Source organism: Amblyomma maculatum, chromosome 2 (genome assembly GCF_055883805.1).
Source record: "Amblyomma maculatum isolate TAMU_Amacu chromosome 2, ASM5588380v1, whole genome shotgun sequence".
Lineage (NCBI taxonomy): Eukaryota > Metazoa > Arthropoda > Arachnida > Ixodida > Ixodidae > Amblyomma > Amblyomma maculatum.
The window spans coordinates 167505877-167511790 of record NC_139345.1 but is presented as its reverse complement, the minus strand read 5'-3'; the positions used below and the strand labels follow the sequence as shown (position 1 = coordinate 167511790).

At 43.6% G+C, this 5914-nt stretch overlaps 1 pseudogene; it reads left to right on the top strand.

The window, feature by feature from the left end:
* LOC146200385 (uncharacterized) lies at positions 1-3754 on the top strand (annotated as a pseudogene).
* Positions 3755-5914: the final 2160 nt, after the last annotated feature.

Genomic DNA, 5914 nt, shown 5'->3' with positions numbered 1-5914 from the left:
ATGCCTTACAGCGTCCGTAACGACCGGCAACTTCTAAGCACGCTATCGTGGGAAGAAATTGAGGATATGCAGAGATTTCAGCTGGAGCGCGACGTTCCGAAGCCTCGGAGGAACCTGCGTGAGCGTGGCATCCTCAACATCGACGCCATCGATAGCACAGTGTTCTTCAGAAATTTTAGATTTCAAAAAGAGGATCTTGGAGAGCTGCAGTCAGGCCTTCTCATTCCAAGTGAGGTCACCAGTGCGCAGCGGGTCAAGGTCTCCGGCTCCGAGGCACTTTGCATGACCTTGCGCCGACTTGCGTACCCTCATCGGCTGTGCGATTTAGAAAGTATGTTTAATCGGCACAGCTCGGGCATTTCGAGCGTCATGTCCAAGACCTTGGCAAATCTGGAGTTTTACTTCGGCCACCTATTGTACGATTTGACAATCCACAAGTGGCTTCATCTGCAAGCCCTTCAGCGCTTCTCCGAGGTAAGTAGCGCATTTGGCTGTGGTAGCTTGACGGTTACAAACCAAATTATTGATATCAGTAGTGCTTTAACTGTCTGAGATAAATATGCCCTCCGAAAAATGTAAAACAAGGCTGACTGGCTGTGGCGTATCAGTAGAAAGCTTTGAATGCGCATTAGCGCTAATCCTAAGGTTCAGAGCTTGTGAAAACAGTGTGACACTTGTGTGACCGCCTGTAGAGCTTTCATTAAAAAAATTATAATAAAGTCGGAGCGGATTCAAAGCGATAAATTCTTTGTGAGAAGCGAGTGCGCGACGTCGTATCACCCCGCGTGTGCACTAGAACGTGCTCACGCGCTGTGCATTACACATCATCCCCATCAGCTTCCATGTGTGCTCAAACGCTTCCGTGCCTTCTACTTGATTTGACTCAGTTAAAATTTTGTAATCAAAAGGCATCAGAGCTCATGCTCCTAGGGAGGACAGGAGTCTAGTTATGTAGGCCGTTTCTAGCAGGTGAACTGTTTTGACGACGGTACAGCATAATTTATATAAACGATTACAGTTTGACCCGTGGGCAGTCACCGACCGTCTGCTGTAATCATTCAATTCAATTCCATTTTTCTTTTCACGTCAATCTACCTAGGTACACATGTGCGAAGGCACATTTACCCCTCCTGCTCTCCAGCTCTGTTGCAGAGCTCTGGGAAGTTGTCAATATCGAATTTAGTGAAACTGGCTAACGTTCCTAATGCAACCAGTGCCATGCGACTTTTTGATCTTACCTACTAGAGCAGCAATAAGCTCTTCCACAATCACATGTACAAGCCATTTTTTTTTCTTCCAAATAATTTAAACAATCGGAAGTAATTTTGGATGTGGCCCTTGTCTACTCGAAAATTATAATTGACCCTATTCTTACCGAAACGAAAATTTTTTTCAGAGCCGCTTCTAGTTTCTTTTTGTGAAAATAATACCTGTAAATGATCTTACTGTGATTACAGCTGACGAAGAGTTGAAATACTCATTTTCTACAATCAGCAGCACTGATTTGCTCTAAAGTGAGCAGACAAATGCTTATTGTGCTTCTGCTTCAAGCAAAGATTTGAGGCAGTTTTCTATTGATAGAAATGAGCTGCAATGTATTTAACGAAGAGCTATTTTAATTTAGTGCACCATTGTATTGCCGGGGAATGGTAGATGCACATAGGACGCACAGCAACAGGACAGCGGCAAGTATTGTCGTTTCTTGCCAATTTCAGCTATTTGCTTATGTTACTAAATGCAGAAAGCTGCAGCCAACACGCTTAACTAAATGCAGTCTTTATAAGTTATTTTCCTGTCTTTATGCACAAATTGCTTCGTCTGCTGCAGGTGTTTTGTCTTCTGGCTTCAGATCTTCCTCTGATCTCTTCGTATCCTAAGCAGTGGATAAGGAAGTAGCTCTGGAAAAGAAATAATTGAATTTACATCCAAAGTAGTCCACTCTATCATGCTAAAGCTGAGAAAAAAAGCTGTCAAGAATAGAATAGATTTTGCTCATTTCCATCTGCACATCTGCAGAATCTGGTAAATTTTTTATTTGACACAGGATTTCTGCGCAATTCCTGGCTTTTATTGACATCTTTACTGTCTCAAACTGTTTGCAAAAGTAGGATGCATATATGATTATCCAATTAAAAAAATGTTAAGCTAGTTTAGGTCTACGAATTTGGCTTATTATGGAAAACAAAAAACTTCAAGTGTCTTTGATAGTATTGAAAAAATTCCAAGAGACTATGGAATCTACATTGCAGAAATGTTAAAGCCTAACCGGTGCTGGTGCATACGGTGCATCACATTTGCTCTCATCCTTATTATCAACTCATTGCACTGTCATTATCTTTGTTAATGTCATCATTGTCATTATCAGTAATTGAAGTGTCATTGTCATCGCTACTGTCATGTTTACATTTGACTAGGAGAATTATGTGTTTCGCTATCCCGGACGTGGCACAGTTGCTTAAAGCACTCGGCTGGGGATTTGAGGGAAGAAGGTTTGATTCCCATTGGAGACAGGATTTTTATTTGTTCTGATGGCATCATCATGACGTCATTTCATTGACAGCTGTAGTATGGCCGAATAAATGAATGCCGACATTATGAGCCATTAAAGGATTTCGCCTTAACAATGATAGGCCTGTACGAGTGAACTCCCTTGGGAGCAGTGCAATAAGCATTATGCTACGGCAGAGAAAAGAAGGTGCACGCTGAAAGGTTATTTTCTCGTGACTACTGTGTAGGGACTCTATAAGCGATCATTGCTTGCAGCCAGTTCAATTTTTCCTCCTCAGGCTGTGCATGCAAAGGGGGCCCCTTTGCCCAACTGCTGGGGCTTCATTGATTGAACGGCAAGGCAAATTTGTCGACCTTGTGTAGGTCAGAAGGAGAATTTCTCAGGGCACAAGAGGCACCACGTGCAGAAGTATCAGGCACTTATGTGTACCAATGGCATAATCTGCCAGCTCGATGGACCATTTAAAGGCAGGCGTCACGATGCAAGTAAGCCTGTTCAGTCATGTCTTCATTGCAGTAACTAGCCATAATGTTTTTCATATTCAGCGATGTGCATTTTTAGATTAAAGCCTAATATCTCTGCAACAAAAATTCCACAAGTACTTTTATATTTTTTATTTGGTTTTTGGGAAAGGGATACTCAACGACCGGCCTCATGAAAAACGGCATTTCATGTGTAAAGAAACACGGCACTTATGTGATGCAAAATTGTATTAGCATGTGGTATTTTAAAATTTGTAGGGAAAAATACCTAAAACTCGCAGTTGTAATTACATCTCATTATGCAAAGAAAACAAAGGCACCTGTATGGATCCTAATTGGATATATTTTAAATTCTTGCTATCTTCTAGGGATCCGCAAGGAGACTGTGCTGTATGAGAACCTTCGAAAGGTCACCATGGGGCAAAAATATGTGATCTATGGTGACCCTGCCTACCCCCTGCGGCCCCTACTCTACAGGCCATTTGGAGGTGCCATACTGCAGCCTCATCACGTTGCCTTCAACAAGGCAATGAGCACTGTTAGGCTATCCGTAGAGTGGGGGTGCGGCAGTGTAGCACGGGATTTCGCTTTTATTGATTTTTTCAAAAATCAAAAGTTGAGATGGCAACAGGTAGGGCGGATGTACAAAGTTGCCACTTTGTTAACAAACTGCCGCACATGTTTGTACGGCAACCAAGTGTCTATGTATTTTAACTTGTGTCCACCTCAATTGAGCGGGTACCTTGTGCCTTTCCAGACCTAAGTGTCAGCTTACGTCCTGCAGTCAAAAAATTGGGAAAAAAGTTTTTGAGGCTGCCTTTGTCAGCAAAAGATGGACAGGCTTGGCAAGCAGTGAGTTCCATAGTTGAAGGCATTTGTCACGAGTTACAGAGTTCATCTCTGTATTCCTTACAGCAGTATAGCAGCACGCAGTGATGCACATGTTGGAAATAGGGTAAGTGCGCTAGGAAACAAGTGGATAGGAGGCTCGCAAACTCACAACTGGATTTAACTAAGTAAAGATGACACATATAGAGTGGACAAAACCATGTGCTCAACGCTATAGTTTTGCTTTCTGTATATATGTTATTTTTCAGTTAGTAAAATACAGTTGTGAGCCTGTGTGCATCCTGTCCACTTCTCTTTCTGTTGCTTGTTTTCTAGAACAGTTCCTTCATTTCCAAGATGAGCATCACTGCATGCAGCAATGCTGCCTAAAGATTTATGCTGTTCATCTGTTGATGGTCATTGCCGCCGAGATGCAGCTTTATGATTTTTTTTACGCACAGTGGCAGCAAGCTTTATCTCTAATGATTGCAGCAGTACATGACTACTTCCACATTGTTCCAGATTATTGTTGTGACACTCTACGTCTCTATCATGATGTTTTCTTGCCAGTCTGAAGTTGAGCACAGCGGCGAGCCATAGGCATTCTATGGCTCGATGACCGCTGAGCATGCTTGTTCCTATTATCTCCCGCCAACTTGTTTAGTCTTTTGTGGGTGCAAGTAAGTCCAATAAGGAGTTCATTTGGCAGCTCTGCCAGTCTCCTAACTGATTGTCTATGGCGTGGTGGTGTTGAATCCTGTTGAGGTACTTTATGCCCCTGAATATGGAGCAAGCCACACAGACACTGCATCTGGATTTTTTACAGTCTCATCTCCCCCATCTTCCAAGGAGTGTCTGATGAAGATGCGGAACACGGCTTAATCTTTTTAAATGCGTGAGCAAAATTGAGGCAAGTTTACTTCATACTTCAGGGATATGCCAGTACCTGGTATGAAAATCATGAAGCCTTTTTCAAGGATTGAAATGCTTTCAAGAAGGAACTTTGGTAGGCTTTCTCAACCATGGTTAGAAAAGAGAGTTCCGTCTCTTCAATCCAAAATTGAACTCCTCAACTCACCCTCTCTCTTCTGTCAAAAAGGTAAAGCCTCTCCTCTGCCGTGCTGGCCCAGAGATGGCAAAAGAACTCCCTGGTGCGCAGCGCCCAAGGGTAACATTTTGCGAGTCTTCTACGCAAGCGTGTCGAACTTCACCAAGGCAGCAGCTACAAATAAGAAGGCCATGGACGCCTGGATCCGCAAGTTCACCCAACCACTTCAAATGCTCTGGAAGCCACTATGATAGATAACCTGTGGGATCGTAATTGTGAGATAATTCGGGAAGAGCTGTGCTGACTGGCTGCTACTGTTGTTCCAACAGCCTCAGGTGGCAGTGCTTATGGACATCTGTGAAGACGTCCAGCAAGCACTTGGCTCTTGGCCATCGTTGACTACAGTGGAAGCTCTAGCCATAACTTACGTCTCTATAGTACACAGTCTGGGTCGCATAGCTGCACTCCAGACCCTCTTTGACTTAAACCAGTTATTGAAAGAATGCCGCTTCCCAGGCCCCACCCTCCTATCATGCAAGCGATATCCAAGCCCAAGAAAATGCAAAGCATGGAGGACTTCAAGCCACTGCCTCTTGTTCTTGCACTGCGATGAGGTCAGCCATATTGTCATGCCTCTACATACAAATTGGTTGAATTCAATTGTTCAGTCGTGTCCGACTCTGTGTGACCTTATAACCATAAGACGCCAAGCTTTCTGATTTCTCACTATCTTTCTGGTAAAGATTGAGGGGCACAGAAGAACAGGTAGGCAAGTAACACGATGCTTAGATGGCATCCTCGGGGCATTGCAGATGAATCTGTGCACAGACATATAGGCATGCTTGGTCCTGCCATTGCTGCCCTAAAGCCTTCCATCGACCTGCAAATACAGCTGACTACCTGCACAGGGGAGAGAATGTGTCATCAGGTCATGTATCCCGCTCCCCATCAGCGATCAGCAAACAATTTGTGTCACTGGGCTACAGCTACACTGTGCCTATCTGAAGAAGGTACCCACTAATTGTAGGAGAAACTGTAGTGAGCAAA